Genomic DNA, 18,808 nt, shown 5'->3' on the forward strand with positions numbered 1-18,808 from the left:
AAACTACCAAAAACTATTTCATAGAGCTAGAAAAAATAATAGCAAGATTCATTTGGAAGAACAAAAGGTTCAGAATATCAAGAGAACTAATGAAAAGAAATGTAAGGGAAGGTGGCCTAGCCATTCCAGATCTTGAATTGTATTATAAAGAACCAATCATCAAAACTGCTTGGTAATGGCTAAGAAATAGAGTGGCAGATCAGTGGAATAGGTTAAGTATGCAAGACACAGTAGTCAATGACTATATTAATCTATTATTTGATAAACTCAAAGATCCCAGCTTCTGGGATAAGAACCCACTTTTTGACTAAAACTGATGGGAAAATTCGAAAAGACTATGGCAGAAACTAGCTATAGATCAAAATGTCACACCATATACCAAAATAAAGTCAAAATGGTTTCATGGTTTAGATATAAAAGCTGATATTATAAGCAAACTGGTAGAGCAAGGAATAGCTATCAGATCTATGGAGAACAGAAGAATTCATGACCAGACAGGAGACAGAGAACATTATGAAAAGCAAAATGGATAACTTTGATTACATTAAATTGAAAAGTTTTTGCACAAAGCCAGTGCAACCAACGTTAGAAGGAAAGTAGAAAATTGGGAAAGTATTGTTACAACCAGTCTCTCTGATAAGGAACTGCTTTCTAAAACATATAGAGAATTAAGACAAATTTCAAAGAATGCAAGTCATTCCATGATTGAAAAATGGTCAAAGGATATGAACAGGAAGTTCTGAGATGAAGAAATTAAAGCCATTTGTAGTCATATGAAAAAATGCTCTAAATCAATATTAATTAGAGGAATGCAAATCAAAACAACTCTGAGGTACCATATCATACCTATCAGATTGGCCAACATGACAAAACAGGAAAGTGATAAATGTTGGAGAAGATGTGGGAAAATTGGAACACCAATGCATTGTTGGTGGAGTTGTGAAATGATCCAACCATTTTGGAGAGCAATTTGGAACTATGCCCAAGGGCCATAAAAATGTTCATACCCTTTGACCCACCAATATCACTCCTAGGGCTCTATCCCAAAGAGATCATATAAATAGGAAAAGGACCCACATGTACAAAAATATTTATAGCAGCTATGTTGTGGTGGCAAAGAATTGGTAATTGAGATGATGCCCATCAATTAGGGAATGGCTGAACAAGTTGTGGTGTATGAATGTAATGGAACACTATTGTGCTATAAGAAATGATGAACAGGCTGACTGGAAAAACTTGTATGGTGTGATGCTGATTGAAGTGAGCAGAACCAGGAGAATGCTGTACACAATAACAGCCACATTGTGCAATGACTAATATTGATATACTTAACCCTTCTCAACAATACAAGGATCTAAAACATCTCCAAAGGCCTCATGATGGAAAATGCTATCCACAAAGAAGAAAGAACTATGACCTTTGAATTCAGATTGAAGCATAGTATTTGCTATTTTTTTTCTTCTGTTGCATTTTGTTTCTTCTTTGTGGTGATTCCTCCTATTGGTTCTAATTCTTACTATATCCCTAATGTGAAAATATGTTTAATAGGATTGTATATTTATAGCCTATATCAGATTGTGTGCTGTCTTGGAGAGGGAAGTGTGGAGGTAGGGGTGAAAAATTTAAAACTGAAAAGCTTGTGGAAGTGATTGTCGATAAATCAAAATAAATTAATTAAAATAAATAAAAAGAAAAAAAAAGAGAAGAGTGCTTGTGGTGACTCTCAAATCACTGCACCATACAAGTTAGTAGCAAACACATCTCTCCCTGGATCATATCACCTTGTAGAGTCAAAAATGTATAGATTCCCAGTATTACCTCTGTAAACAACTGCACAAAAAACCCCCTCAAATTTGGGACAGTGCCCCTTCCATTTGGGAAGCATAGCTTCATTTTACCATAGAAGTAAAAAATCAAGAAATAGGCTAGAAAATGAACAAACAGCAGGAAAAAATCATGACCATAGAAAATTACTATGGTGATAAGGAAGATCAAAACACATACTCAGAAAATACATAACAGAGTTAAAACTCCTACATCTAAATCCTTAAAGAAAAATATGAATTGATTTCAGGACATGAAAGAACTCAAAAATGATTTTTTAAAATTAAGTAAAAGAAGTAAAGGAAAATTGGGACGAGGAAGAGAGTGATTCAAGAAAATAATGAAAAAAAGAATCAATGGCTTGGTAAAGGAAGCACAAAAAGTACAGAAGAAAATAGCACCTTAAAAACTGAATGGGTCAAATGGTAAAAAGGAGGCACACAAATCCAATGAAAAGAAGAATGCCTTGAAAAGCAGAATTGGCTAAATGAGGAAAAAAAGACAGATAAAAATTTACTGAAGAGAAGAACTCCTTACAAAGTAGAATTGGCCAGATGGAAAGGGAGGTACAAAGGCTCACTTAAGAAAATAATTCTTTTTTAGTTAGAATTGGGCAAATGAAGGCTAATGACTTTACGAGACATCAAGAAACAATCAAAATTAAAAGAATGAAAAAAATAGTAGAAAATGTGACATATTTCATCAGAAAAACAACTGACCTGGAATATAGATTGAGAAAAGATAATTTGAAATTTATTAGACTACCTGAAAGTTATGATAAAAAAGAACTTTGACTTCATCTTTCAAGAAACCATCAAGGAAAACTGCCCTCATATTTTAGAAACAGAGGGTAAAATAGAAATTGAAGAAGTCCACCAATCACCTCCTGAAAGAGATTACAAAATGAAACTCCCAGGAATATTACAGCGAAACACCAATCTTTCCAGATCAAGGAGAAAATACTGCAAGCAGCTAAAAAGAAACAATTCACATATTGTGGAGCCATAGTCAGGATAATGCAAGATTTAGCAGCTTTGGGGGGCATTTAGGTGGTGCAGGGGATAGAGCACAAGCCTTGGATTCAGGAGGACCTGAGTTCAAATCTGACCTCAGACACATAACACTTACTAGCTGTGTGACCCTGAGCAAATCATTTAACCCTATTGCCTAGCTAAAAAAAAAAAAGCAGCTTCTACATAAAAGGATTGGAAGGCTTAAAAATGATATTCCAGAGGCAAAAGAACTAGGATTACAACTAAGTAGGTGTAACCTACCCAGCAAAACTGAGCATAGTACTTCAGGGGAAGAAAAATTGGATATTTGATTAAATGGAGGAATTTCAAGCATTCCTAAAGAAAAGATCAGAGCTGAATAGAAAATTTGGCTTTCAAATACAAGCTGTAAAGGAAGCACAAAAAGGTAAACAGGAAAGAGAAATCATAAGGGATTCATTAAGGTTGAACTGTTTATACTCCTACATGGGAAAATGATATTTATAATCCTAAAAAACTTTTTCATTATTAGGGCAGTTAGAGGGAATATACAATGACAGAAAGCAGAGGTGTGAGTTGAATGTGATGATATGATTAACTAAAAAATAATTTAAGTGCTGACAAAGAGGGATGCATTAGAAGGAGGGGAAAGCAAGGGGTAGAATGGGATAAATTGTCTGACAAAAGAGAGTCCTGAAAGAGATTTTACAATGTAGATGAAAATGGCGGGGATGGGGAGGGAGCATATGACCCTTACCCTCATTGGAATTGGCACAAAGAGAGAATAATATACATACTCAGTTGAATGTAGAAATATACCTTACCATAATGGAAAGTAGGAAGGAAAGGGGATAAGAGAAGGGGGCTTGGGGAAAGCTGATGGAAGGGAGAGCAGTTTGGGAGAGGTAAAAGTCAGAAACAAAACATTTTTAAAAATGGACAGGGTAAAACGAGAAAGTAGGATAAGGGGAAATAGGATGGAAGGAAAGGCATAGTAAGTGTTGCTGTGAAAACAAATTTTTATATTGGGCTTCTCTGATAAAGACTTCATTTCTCAAACATATAGAAAACTGAGCCACATTTATAGAAAAAAGAACCATTCCTCAATTAACAAATTGTCAAAGGATATAAATGGGCAGTTTTTAGACAAAGTAGTCAAAGCTATCTATAGTCATATAAAAATGCTCTAAATCAAAAGCGATAAGAGAAATGAAAATTAAAACAACTCTGAGCTACTACCTCATACCTGTCAGATTGGCCAATATGACAGAGAAGGCAAATGACAAATGTTGGGGGAATGTGGGAAAAATAAAACACTAATATGTAATTGGTGAAGTTGTATACTGATTCAACCATTTTGGAGAGCAATTTGGAACTATGCCCAAAGGGCTATAAAACCACACGTAATCTTTGACAAAGAAATACCACTACTAGGTCTGTATCATAAAGAGATAAAAAATTATAAAGAAGAAGACCTATGTATACAAAAAATACTTAAAACAGCTCTTTTAGTGGTGACAAAGATTTGGAAATTAAGAAGATGTCATCAATTGGGGAATGGCAGAACAATTTGTTGTATATGATTATGATGGAATACTATTGTGCTTTTAGAAATAATGAACAAGATTCTCTCAGGAAAAAAATAGAAAGATGTACAGTGAATGATGCAAAGTGAAATAAGTAGAACCAAAAGAACACTGAACACAGTACCAGTAATATTATATGATGATCTACTATGAATAAATTAGGTATTCTCAGTAATACAATGATCCAAGACAATTTTGTAGGACTTATGATGAAAGATGCTGTCCATCTCCAGAGAAACAACTGGTACAGACTGAATGAAGATCAAAAATATAATTTTTCTGTATTTTTTTCTTTAGGTTTTTTTTTTTAATCTATGTTTTCTTTCACAGAATGACTCACAGGGAAATGTCTTGAATGACTACACTTGCATAACTTGAGTCAAATTTCTTGCCTTTTCAATGCTGGGAGGTAGGAGGGAGAGAATCTGGAACTAAATTAAAAAAAAATGAATGTTAAAATTTTTTTTTTCAAGTAATTGGGAAAAATAAAATATTAAAAAAGGGGGAAAAAAATACCCTACTTCTCCTTCATTGACTACACTAAAGCCTTTGACTGTGTGGATCACAATAAAATGTCCCAATTCTTCAAAGAGATGGGAGGAAAACATCATCTTATTTTTTTTCTCCTTGGTAAACTGTGGGTCAAGAATCGATAGGTAGAACCAAACGTAAAACAATTGGTTAGTCTAAGGAATAGGTAAAGAATAAGACAAGATAATATATTGCCACCTTGTATACAGAGCATATCATGCTAAATAGCAGGCAGGCTGGTTGAATCAAAAGCTGGAATTAAGGTTTCTAGGAGAAATATCAACAATCTTAGATATACAAATGATATCACTACGGTGGCAGAAAGTGAAGAAGGATTAAGAAACCTCTTGATAAGGATGAAAGAAGTCAGTGTAAAATCTGGCTAGAAACTTAACATTAAAAAATAAATTAGCAACTGGTCCCATAACTTCCAAGAAAACAGAGGGAGAACAAGTGGAAGCAGTGCCAAATTTTATATTCTTGGTCTCAAAGAACATTTCAGATAGTGGTTACTACAGTCATGGAATTAAAAGATCCTTGCCCTTGGATAGAAAGCTTTGGTAAATATAGACAGCATACTAAAAAGCAGAGATGTAACCTTGCTGACAAAAGCCTGTGTAGTCAAAGATGTATTTTTTTCCAATGGTAATGTGTGGCAGTGAGAGTTGCACCATAAGGAAACTTGAACACAATACTTTTGAACTATGGTGCTGGAGAAAACTTTCGAGAGTCTGTTGGACAGCAAGGAGATCAAATCAGTCAATACTCAAAGAAATTAATTGAGACTACTCATTGGAAGGTCAAATACTGAAGCTGAACCTTAAATACATTGGCCAAATAATGACAAGAAAGGACTCATTGGAAAAGACTCTGATGTTGACAAAGATTAAAGGCAAAAGGAGAAGGGAACAGCAGATGATAAGATGAATAGATACTGTCATGGAAGCAACGGACATGAGCTTGGACAGACTTTAGGAGATAGTGGAGGATAGGCGGGCCTTCTGTTCTATGGTCCATATGTTCACAAAGAGTTAGACAACATGAATGAATGAACAATAACTTTTTTCAGTAAAATATTGAATAATAGTGACAATAATAGACATTCTTGCTTTGTTCCTGATTTTATTGGGAAGCTTTCAAGTTTCTCCTTGTTACAAATAATGCTTGTTCTTAGTTTTAAATAGTTATTGCTTATAATTAAAAAAAAAAAGCTATGTTGACTCATATGCTTTCTAGAATTTTTAATAGGAATAGGTGGGGTTTTTTTGTTTGTTTTGTTTTTATCAAAACCTTTTCCTGGGGGCAGCTAGGTAGCACAGTGGATAAAACTCTGGCCTTGGAATCAGGAGGACATGAGTTCAAGTGTGACCTCAGAAACATGACACTAACTAGCTGTGTGACCCTGGGCAACTCACTAGCCCCAATTTCCTCACCAAAAAACATACACACAGAGAAACCCCCCCCAAAAAAAACCCTTCTACTGCATCTATCAATATGATTTTGTTGTTATTGTTATTGATATGGCCAATTATGCCAATAGTTTTCTTAACATTGAACCTCTACTTTTGGTATAAATCACACTCAGTCATCCCATGCAATCTCTGGTCAGAGAGCTCCTGAAGCTGCTGCTACTGCTTCTGTCACTGTCACAGTCACCTCCATGGCCGACCATTAACAGTGCCTCCATGTTCACTTCAGATCAAATCCCCACTCCAGTGTCTCAAACCTCTTCTTTGGTGGCCTGAATTATCTTGGAATGGAAAAATGTCTCAGTATGAACTCCATAAGTTGATTTGAGGTTTTATTATAATGTTTGTTTTATTTTTTTTTTGGAAGGAGATATTAGGAAAGCTTGGCTGTCATGATTTGTGTACTGTGCCATCATGACTCTACCCCTCTACAGTCAATTCTTTATTATTCTTTTATATTTAATGCTCTTTGGCTTGTGAACAGAATTTATAAAAGTATTATTATTTAAGTTCATCTCTCATAAGTTTCTCAAAATCACCTTTAGGTCAAATTTTGTAGTGAGTATGATGACAGAGATTAATGATTGGAAGTATGAATGAATTAATAAAAAGCCTTTAATAAACATTTTGATAACCCATACATTATGCCAAATCCTGGGAATAAAAAGGGGAAAAATGAGACAATCCCTGTTCTCTAGGTTGTTGTACTGTATTTATGGTAGACACCCCATGATATTGTACATCATTCTTTTACCAATTGGTTTTGATTTCTTCAACTAAATTTTATGTTTAGAAAAAAATATCTTCCAAGTAATTTGGAGAGTTTGAGTATTTCTAATAGCAGCATCTATTAAATGCATTGCACTTATTTTTTAGAGATCACTATTTTGTGTGGATAGTTATGGACAAGAGCTTTGCCTGTTGTAATTCTCTCGTTCTAGCTTAGTTTGTTTGTAGAATTTTCAAGGTTACCTTGGGGTATGTAAGTGATGTAGAGGGCTGGCTCTGGTGAGTTGGAGGGCTTAGGCCAGCCCAGGTCTTACCTATAGTATGTACTAAGCCTGACAGCTGTGAAACTCAGGATGTCGGCTCACCAACCCCCTGTTCTGTCTCTTGAGAACAGGATGCGAGAAGGGAGGAAATTGATGGCTACAGGACAGGATGCAGGAAAGAAAGTAACAGACCAGGTACAAAGAAATTAGGAAATCACTTAATTAGGTTTGTGCTTTCCATGGAAAATAATGTTACTATTGCTTGATCCAATACTATATAAGCCTGAGCCCTCAGATCAATAAACGGAGTTTGTTCTTCACTGCTCCCACCTGGCCCATGATTCTTTTTCTCTTCACACTCTGCTGGTGTTAGACAACAGCCATGAATGCAGGACAATGAGAGTAATATATTCAAACTATAGCATGCCATTCCCCCAATTTCCTCTTATGATGTCTATCAATCAAGTTAGATCTTAAATCAACCTTGTCTATTTACCAGTTTCCGTTTGTCTTCTTCATTGCTTCCACCTTTCTGCTGCCTTCCTTGATGGGATTTTACTTGCTTATGAGGACTTCTTTGAGAGAATTTGCAGGGGAAGGAGAAGAAATATGCAATGGGTTGATTTAGCTAATTCTTTGTTGTTTGGATCAAAAAGTCCTATTGAGAGGGAAGAAAGCAGAGAATAACACTGAATAACTAAAATGGGTGTTGGGAGAGCAAAGGGTATGCTTTGAAAGAAAGTTGGCAGTAGGATAACTAAAGGGAAAGGCTTTGAATATTTATAGCCCAGAAACAAAAGTGCTATAAGAAGTGATGAGCAGGCAGACTTCAGAAAAACCTGGAAAGACTTGTATTGACTGAGACTGATGAAGTGAGTAAAACCAGGAGAATGTTGTACATAGTAACAGCCATGCTGTGTGATGACTAACCTTTATAGACTTAGCCCTTCTCATCAATGCAAGGATCTAAGACATCTCCAAAGTTCACATGATAGAAAATGCTATGCACATCCAAAGAAAGAACTATGGAGTTTGAATGCAGATTGAGGCATATTATTTGCCATTTTTTTCTTCTGTTTTGTTTCCTCTTTCTGGTGGTTCCTCCTATTACTTCTAATTCTTCCCTACAATGTGACTAATGTGAAAATATATTTAATAGGAATGCATATATGTATCCTATATCAGATTGTGCACTGTCTTGGATGGGGAGGTAGGGAGGGATGGGAGAAAAATTTAAAACTCAAAAGCTTATGGAAGTGATCATTGATGAAGCAAAATAAATTGACAAAAACAATTAAAAAAGAAGTGCTGAAGTGCTTATTAAGGTACACTATGAGAAGCTATCAAAAGATTGCATTAATGTTTCCAAAGACGGAAATATTGAGAGAAACTAAATAATATCAATGCATCATATTGAATGAACCTGAAATGTATGTTAATATAATGTCCATGTAATGTTAAATGTTAACTAGTACAGAAAAAGATATCACAGTGTGGGAAATGACAGAATCTGGCCCTAAATGGTTTGGGTGTTAATGAATATGAACATTTAAGACTTAGTTTATAGCAAACCTTCCTGTGAAGATAATTATTGGACTGGAGAAACAAATGGAAATTGCAATCATATTGAAAAAATTTTCAACTTTTAATGAGTTATAAAAATTTGCTACAAATTTATATTATAAGCTATAAATGTTATCATTATTCTATATAAATAAGATTCACGTGTATTCACTTCAGTCTCTCTCTCTCTCTCTCTCTCTCTTTTTGCAAAATTCTAACTGAAATAATTTCAAGGTTACTCTACTTATATTGTTAAACAGCAAGATTTTCCCATAATAAGTGTTTTTACCACAGTTATAGATCACCAGCATTGGAGTATAAAAGACCTGGGTCTGAATTCTACTTCAGAAAATTACTACTTGTGTCACTCTGGGAAAGTCCTTTAGAGCCTCTCATCATCAATTTCTTCATCTGCAAAATAAGGGAGTTGAAGTTGATCCCTAAGGTCCCTTTGAGCTTTAATATTATGATCCTATAAATCTCAGAGCTTTATTGAAAAGATTATTGTGAAGACAAAATAAGATAATATATGTAACATTGTTTACAAATGTTCAAACACTATATAAATGTCAATCATTATTTGTAATATGCCATTATTATTCATATCATAAAAACCATGTCTTAGAAAACATAGGTAAATGCTAAGAATGTAGCAACATGTTAAATATTTGAGTTTGTCTACAGGTGGTATAGTATACTAAAGTGGATAACAGATTTGATGGGACATACCATGTGCAGTCATTAAATGAATAAATTTGTTAAGCATCTGCTATGTATCATGCACTATATAGTGAAGTTACAAAAACAGGCAAAAGACAGTCCTTGCCCTCAAGGTATTCACAATCTGAGAAGAAAGACAACATGATGACAAATATATACAAGCATGCTATATGCGGGAAACATAAGAAAAAAATAACAAAATGAAGGCACTAGAATCAATAGGATATGGAAAAGACTTCTTGTACTTCCACAGATGTCAAAATTTTGTGAGTAGAAGGAAGCAAAGTAAAGGTTTTCATCAGAGATTGTTAAGCCTTAACAGGAATATCCATATATATAAATTTTTAAAATCAGTACTAAAATTAGAGTATATTTAATTTCAGATAATCTCTTTAATAGAATAAGAGTAGAGAATTTGGATGTTAGACTTAGAAACTCCTAGAAAAGCATTACAGGTAGTAGTCTCAGTAAGCACCATCATATTTTGGAAATGTGTAATCATATTAATAAGATCATTAAGTTAAAAATCAAAACATTACTTTTATGCCTCATTATGACATGATAATGGCCTTGATTCTTAAAATTTTTATACGAGTAAAGCATAAGCTTTGACAGGCAATAGGAAGCTGTAGTGGTTTCATGTATGGCCCCAGGGACAGACTGCATGTCTTTCCTCCAAGGAACAGCTAATTTAAATTTGGAGAGGTTCATTACTAGGTTGAATGAAGAGTAATGGATTATTATTTAATATTTTCATGTCTCAAGGCTTGCTCTCTATGTTGGTGGAAGGAATGTCCACACTCCAGAATTCACAGTTCCTTGATATATTAACATGAGCAAATCAGGTCACAGGATTATGGAACTGAATTAGGATTTAATAGTTTTCTCTACTTTCTTTTCTACTGTCAAGATCAAAATCAATGATGTCAGGAAATATAATGTAATTAGATCCTAATTCCTCTCAATATGAGGTTATCACAGCAAGAAATAATTTTCCCAATATGAGAAGTCTATCTTGACTAGTCAGAAGAAAATTTATTCACCAAGTGGAAATGAGTTAGACTCAGCCAATTACTATGTTTTCTTTTTTTCTTTTTTTTTTTTTTTTTTTTTTGACTCATGGATCCTTATTGAGCAAAAATCTGGCCCAGAAACCAAGAACAAAGATTCATAGTTGATTTCCTAATCCTCCCCAGAGGCCAATTATCTGTCTAACAATATAGGCCAAAAAAAAAAAGGGAAAGTCATATAAAAGTAATGGAGTTGCAAAGAATAGCACCTTGATACCAAATTCATAGATTTCAATATATCAATATGTGAATAAACCAGTTTGTTTTTCCTATAGAACCAAGCAAACCAGCAAATTTATATTACTCCTTGGATGGGATGAAGCAAGGAGCTGCATCCAGATAAATCATTTAGTGAATGCTAACACTGATCCAAAAATATAGTTCAAATTTTGGTATAGAATCATGGAGAACAAAGGAATGTGAAGATGGCATGTGGTCCAGGATCTTTCCCAGAGAAATATCAAAGATGACAAACAATTATGAACTTTTATTTTTTTAAGATGAGCACTATATTTGCTTTTTAAAAAATCTCAAAGATCTTTTGCTATCTTCATGAATTCTTAAAACTTAATATTTTCATCTCAATCGTAGCCCAGCATAGGGGCTTTACTTTGTGGATCAGTGCTTTCCAATAACAAACACTTACCTGGCTCCATTTAGTATGTTCAAAATGTCCATTTCAGAAATAATTTTTCTTTGTAAGAATTATTGAATCACTAGCATTCATATCATCCGACTGCTTCCTATATTTAGTAGTTATTACCCATTATATGTAGGTATGTGGGTAAGTCACTTCATTTTTTTGTCTCCACTTTTTTCACCTTAAAAGCAGTGTTAGATTAGCTCATCTTTGAATTTCATTACTGCTCTAACATTCTGTGATTCTATCTTATTGTCTGTGAAAATAATCACATTTTAATTGCTAAGATGAAGAGTACCAAGAATGAATAATAATACCTGAAAGATTATAATAAAGAGTATGACTACTAGGGGATGGAGTGGCAGGTAGGATGATAATCATTGCACAAAGGTTTAGAAATATTAAAAGGCTGGAGTACTCTATCAAAGCAGAATTAGGAGTCTGGGAAGAGAGGAGTGAAAATCAAATTGCTCTGTCTCTTCTCAGAAAAACCTGTGTAACAAAGTGATGAGGAGGGACTGTCCACTGACCCAACACTAAATTTCTGTATCCCCATAGAGAGCACATCCAGTGATAAAGTATGTTTGGAAAGAGTAATATTTCTCTTGAGCCTATGAGCAGGAATATAAACGGTGATCATCGTCATTAGGCTAGTATTTAAATAAGTACAGTTAATTTATTTTCATAAAAACTTGACTGATGGACTCAAATTAAGAATGTAACTTTGATATTATCTGCATTACATATAAAATAGTAATGAAATTAAATATTTGTGGTCATCTTATCTAGATTATGCTGACCTCAGCTATTTTCTGTGATCTCTGCAGTGACACTGACATTTAATGTTAAGCACACAGAGAAATAGAACTAAAAAGAAGAATCAAAATTTCCATGTTGAAACTTCAGATCTTTTGAGAAAAAATAACCACAGATACAGACTAAGATTCATGCCTTTTTGCTGCACACTTTCCTTACTGAAAATTGACAAGATCCCTATCATTGTTCTTGTCAAATGTTTTCTAAATCACAGAAATTAGAAATAAAGTTTCTGAAATGCTATGTATATACTGGTAAGGTTCAAAATCCATTCTACATGACAAAATCATTCCATCTCTCTATTTTTCCTTTGCTTAAAATTGAGTTGAATGACAACCTATGTTTCCACACACACACACACACACACACACACAAGTTAACAAATAAAACAGGAGTACTTAAGTCGAGGTGTGTGTAAATATGTGGGTATACACACATATATGTATACATATATGTGTGTTTATGTGTTTATTTGTTGTTATTCAATCACTTCAGACGTGGCTGACTCTCTGTGACCTCATTGGGGGTTTTCTCGACAAAGATGCTGGAGTGGTTTGCCATTTTCTTCTCCAGTTCATTTTACAGATGAGAAAACAGGCAGATGGGGTGAAGTGACTTGCCCAGGGTCACATAGCTAGTGTCTGAGGCCAGATTTGAACTGGAAGATGCTTTCCTGACTCCAGACCACCAAGCCACCTATATGCCTCATTATGCATGCATGTAAGCACGTGCACACACATATGTGTAAAGTATTTTTGTACCATTGCTTTCCTCTTCAATCTTATGTATTTGATTATATATATTTAAAATATTTTTCTGAGAAAGAGTCCCTTCACTTCACCTGCCTGCCAAGTTGTCCAATGACATAAAAGCTGTTAAAAATTACTAAAATAAAACAAATAGTTCTTGTGTAACAGTTCCTTAAGACACACTGTTACCCATATGACTCAATGGTCTCTTAAAACTTTAAAGTCATTTTTGGTTGTGACATTTACCCTAGAAGAGTGAGCCTCACTTCAGTAAACTTTAGAAGCACAGTTATTCAAGTATTTTTTTTTAAATTTTGTTTTGTTTTGTTTTTAGCACTCCTTGACCTTCAATCCTAGTTCATTAAACAAACATTTTACCAAGGGCTTATGATATGCAAGGTAATGGGTGAAGCACAATTCTGTGCTTTGAGGATAAAATGATTCAGAACAATGACAGTCTCAGCTCTCAAGGAACTTAAGTTCAATTGGGGGGGGGGACAGGATCTATCTATCTATCTATCTATCTATCTATCTATCTATCTATCTATCTGTCTGTCTATCTATCTCAATATCTACATCGTGAGGTTGGGTGGGATTGTTTTAAATGAAAGCTCTTGATGAAGGAAATTAGATGATGGAAAAAGCCACTCTAACTCTGGGCTTCAGGAATCAGCATTTCAGTGTTTGAAGGACCCTCAGCAGCCATATCTTTCCATTCATATCTGAGGAAGAAGCCCTTCAAGAGCTCCCCTTCAACAGCTTCCTCTTGCCTTGGTTTGAAAACTTCTAGTGGGAGGGAACATACATAAATGGAGACTCTATTTACCTAAGACATTTTTCTTTTGATAGAAAGTGGCAATAATGACAGTGGAGACAAGGGAACCAATTTGAATGATGTTACAAACTTCAAATAGCATTGTGTAATGGATTAGGTAGAGAGATTGACAGAGAAAGGGAGAAGAATAAATCAGGAACATGGTGTATAAGAGAAAGGTGGAGTTATCAAGTTTTTTTTTTTTTTCTTTATGTGTTAGTAGGAGGAAGGAGGAAGGGATTTGTTCAGTTTTGAATATGTTGAATCATGGTGCCAGGGGAAATCTAAATACAAATTCCCTGTGAACAGTTGGAGATGAAGGATGAGTATTCAGGACAAGGATTATAATCATTGAGTTTCATACAGCACATAAAAATCAGAAATAAGAAATATATATTGGATTTGACTTATTCTCTAAATTTTTCCAGGTCAGATAAGAGAAAATACGCTAAGAGAAGCCAAAGGCTTCTCCGTATCTGTTGCTACAGAGTGAAACTTTTATTACGGGCCTTATTCCATTTCTGCTTTTCCATTTGTTCTTTAATTTTAGGTGAAAGTATCTGATGCTATGACCTTGTGATTTTTCAAAGGTCAGGAAATCAAACTCCTGGGATTCTGGGATTCAGCTTATTCATCCATAATAGGTTTTGTGTGTTGCCCCTAGTCCATTGATACCTAGAACAAGGACTGGTCAGACTCTACCTTTCACCAGTTGAGATGAGGATGTAACCTGCAGTCATGCTACATTCAGATGTAAACTTAGTGGGGGAAATGTTATATAGAAAATGTTGAGTGAGAACCTTTTCTCCCATATAGTGAGGTCGTACAAAGGAGAGGATGCTCCTAATAGACTCAGGAGTGGGAATGGTTGTTCTTCTCTTCCAGCTATATCTTCCAAGTAATATTCTTTTGTAAAAGCTATTTTTGTGTGTTTTGAATATGCTATTTAATTTGAGCCTAACAACAATCCTATAAGTTAAGTATCATCATTATCTTATTTTAAATATTTGATAACGGAACTGATATGCAGAAATCTTAAATTATTTTCCATATGGTCATACAGATTAAATGGAGGTGGGATTTCAAACCAGGTTTTTCCTAACTAAAGGTGTTTCTAATTTTCTGGTCTGTTGCTGCAATTACCCTACATTGACCTTTGCAGATTAGGCCTGTATATAAAGATTTGTAAATCATATATATAAAGGTGATAACAGAACATAAGGAAGCAGATATGATCACCAACAGAGAGAAGATAGAGAAAGGGGAAGAGGATACTGGAGGAATTGCTTTGGGGGCATGGGACACCCTAGTTAAAAAGTGGGAAGTGGATGAATCAGTCTGGTGACAAAGAAGGAGTCATCAAATTGTTAGGACAAGAACCAGGAGAGAGCTTTGTCATACACACCAATGAAGAAGAGAAAGTCCAGAAGGAGTTCATAAATAATAGCCAGTGTTGTGTAAAGGTTAAGGAGGAGAAAGACTTGGGGAAAGATAATAGCTTAGCAATTAACAAGTGATTGATTAGTGACCTTTGAGAGAACAGGATTTATCCACACCCCACCTCCTGCCAGACAGGTGGAGGCCTAGGTGGATTCAAGGGGTTGAAAAGGGGGTTGTAAAGAAATAGAATTTTAAATCCCATCCTATCCAAGAGGCCTTTCCTGGTTCTCCACAGCTCTTAGTACTTTGTCCTCTGACTTACCTTCTACTCTGCCTCTGTCTCTATCCCTTTGTCTCTCTGTGTCCCTCTTTGCCTCTTTCTTTCTGTCTCTCTCTGTGTCTCTCTCTACATATATACATACATATGTATATACATATACATACATACATGCACACACACACACACACACATATATATATATATTTATATGTCTATATCTATATATGGTAGTGCGTAGTTATTTACATGTCTCCCATATTAGGATATGAAATCCTTGAAAGAGATCAAATATTTAAATATTTTTGTATATCTAGTGCTTAACACATGCCCTGTTAACATAGCAGACATTTAATAAATACTTATTAATTGAGAAAATATGACATTTTTTTCCTAGGAGTTTACTAGTAAAAGTGAATAGAGCTATGAAATATAAGCATGAGAAGATGTCAGGGTCATATAAAGATTTTTTTTAAACAAAGTATAATGTAGTTTCATAGGCAATCATCTTTTTTATTGTACTACATTATAAAAATGCTTATTTGATTCCATGAATTAAAAATAAAATATATTTAAAGCATAACCAATACCTCAACTAGAAGTGGGGAAAGGGTAGGCAGAATTTAGAGAGACTGAAGATGAGAGAGAATGACTGATTCAACAGATATGAGAAAGAGTAGGGAATAGGTGAGGTCAAAGACATCAGGGAGAATGGTATCATTTATGTTCAATTATCACCTCTACTCAGATGATGCATAAATCTATATATCGATGACTTCAATCTTTGGCCAGGGGAGACATTTCATCCTCTGAGACTGCAACAAAGAAAGAGAAGATGGAGAAAGATATGGAAAGGTTTTACGTGGGAGAGGGTAAGAGGATAAAGAATATAACTACAAATGGTCCTTATCAGTAAAGAAGAAGTTATCTGTTTGGGGGTTGGAGTATTGGGGGCCTGATAAGAAATTTAAAAGTTTGGAGCAGCTGCTGTGGGAAGTATTATAGAAAGCTAATCGGTAATGAGTGAAAGGTTTGTTGTTCATTCAGTCAGTAAGCATTGATTACACTTGCACTAGGACAAGGGAACAAGGGTTTCAAGGTTGGATGACAGTATTTTGCTAAACTGTTTAATAGTAAAGATTATAAAGGTAAGAAAGGACAATGAGAAAAGGTGATTCAGTGGGATAGCAGAAAGGGACTGCAGTCCCCTAAGTCACTATGAGGAATGTTTATCAGGAGTGAAGGAGTAAGAGAGGTATAAGGACAGGGGACTTTGACCAGAAAAAGGAATTTCAGTAAAATTGTGGAATGGCAGCAAATTTGGACAGTGATGACATCTATGTTGTGATTCCCTCTGCCACTGGCTGTAGTAGAGTGGAGACAATGGTCTGGTGAGTTGAGAAGCTCCATAGTCAATGTGAGTATTGAAAAAACAAAGGATGAAGTGGAGGATGGGGAAGAAAGGACAGTGAGAACTAGTTAGTGAATTCATTGGAGGAAAGAAGAAGAATGTCCTGAGTGTTGATAGATGACAATAGCTAGCATCTTAACAGAATTTTGTATTCATATGGTTAAGGAATTTAATGGAAGAGAAGTCAATTACTGATTGTTGTAAAGGTCAGTGAGGAAGGTGGTGAATATTCCTCTTGACCTGGTGTGTTGTAGTGATATTGGGGAAAGAAAAGAAAGAGTGTTGAAGAAGAAGCAACCAACAGTAGATGTAGATGTCAAGCAAATAATATTATCACTTCAGGAGAAAGACAGGTTTCAATGAAAAACAGAAGACTGAATAAATATGAAAGGAATGATGAAGAAGGTTTTTTTTTAACAATGGAACAGGGAATTCCAGAACTCATAGTGGGATATTCTGGAGAGTACAAACCAACATTGGGCATTTGGGATGGGGAGACCTAAACTGGAGAATTTTATTCTCCAAAGAAATCACAGTGGAAGGAGATTTTTACATGACAAACAGGAAGGAACCCAGGTATTAGAAGAGCAAGAAGAAATAAAATGCCAGTCATAGGACAAGAGCAAAAAGAAAAAAAAGAAAAGAAAAGAAAAGAAAAAGAAGAGAGAAGCTTGCAGGAGCAAATGAAGCCCAACACTTTAATAGGATTGTTGTTGCAGAGGTTCCGCTGAGGCTGAACATCTGTCAAGGACAAGGTTCACTGAGTTAATTGAGCCTGTGTCCTAGGGAAGGCTGAGGCTCATGGAGATTGGAATGTCATTGAGGTAAAATAATTCTCTACCGATGGTGTCTTTTTTACTTCTGTACTCAAATTTGTCAAGGCATAGATCAATTGCCCCAGGCCCTCATATCCAGTCACTTAACAAGAAAAATAAAGATTTTTATCCAGATAAAACCTAAAATAAATGCCTAAAAACTAGAAGTCAACTTAAATATCTTGAAACATTTTGTCCAAACCCCTCATATTTTACAGTATGAATGATGAAAGCAAACCACTGGAGAAACAGTAACTCATTCAAAATCCATGTTACCTGGCAGAAATTGAAGTATAATATATTAATAAAATAGAAGATACTGGAGAGAAGTAACTGTTTTCATTTTTATGCTTTGATATCCAGAAACCAACACACACTGCATGTCACTTATTTTTGTTTTGGTTTTTGAACACATATTTGATTTCCTCGTTGTAGGAAAACCTCTCTACCAATGCAAAGTGTCATCTGCTGGGTAATTTGTAGTTGGAGAGAGTTTGCCTAGGGCACTTAAGTTTAAGTGACTTGCCTAGGATCATAAAGCCAATATTTGTGAGAAGGACTCAAACCAGATTCTCCTTGATTCTGAAAACATCTCTCCATTCCCTATATCATTAGATTTATCTTATAATTAATATCTACTAAATTGAACTGAATTGAATCTATGTGTCCTGGGTGCAAAATCTAAGACTTCTTCTTCTTTACTTAATACACCCTACACACACACACACACACACACACACACACACACACACACACACACACAGAGCTTGTATGGCCACTACTTTAAGTTTCACACTTAAATTCTATTTTTCCTCCTAAAGTTAACTTCTAATAAACTACTCTTTAATTCATTTTTATTTTTTACTGGTATTCTGTTTATAGTGGAAAACCTACCTTTATAAGATTATCTCTAATAATAGTAAAGGGTGGATCTTACTGGTGATGTTTTGGTTTTCTCAGAGCTTGAGAGGAAAATGTTGAATCACTTCAGGAAAAGATAGAAAATATTTTTTTTTTGTATTCCGTTTCACTCTCATAGTCTGATTTTTGCTTGTCACTACAGAATGAAATGAAAAGCCATGATCCCATGCTATGGGTGCCATAGAATAATCCATCACTGTCCTTACCACCATGAAATATTTCAAGGTGGCATGGACTC

The sequence above is a fragment of the Phascolarctos cinereus genome, unplaced genomic scaffold, assembly GCF_003287225.1.
Source record: "Phascolarctos cinereus isolate Bilbo 61053 unplaced genomic scaffold, phaCin_HiC Scaffold_2;HRSCAF=192, whole genome shotgun sequence".
In the NCBI taxonomy this organism is placed as follows: Eukaryota; Metazoa; Chordata; class Mammalia; order Diprotodontia; family Phascolarctidae; genus Phascolarctos; species Phascolarctos cinereus.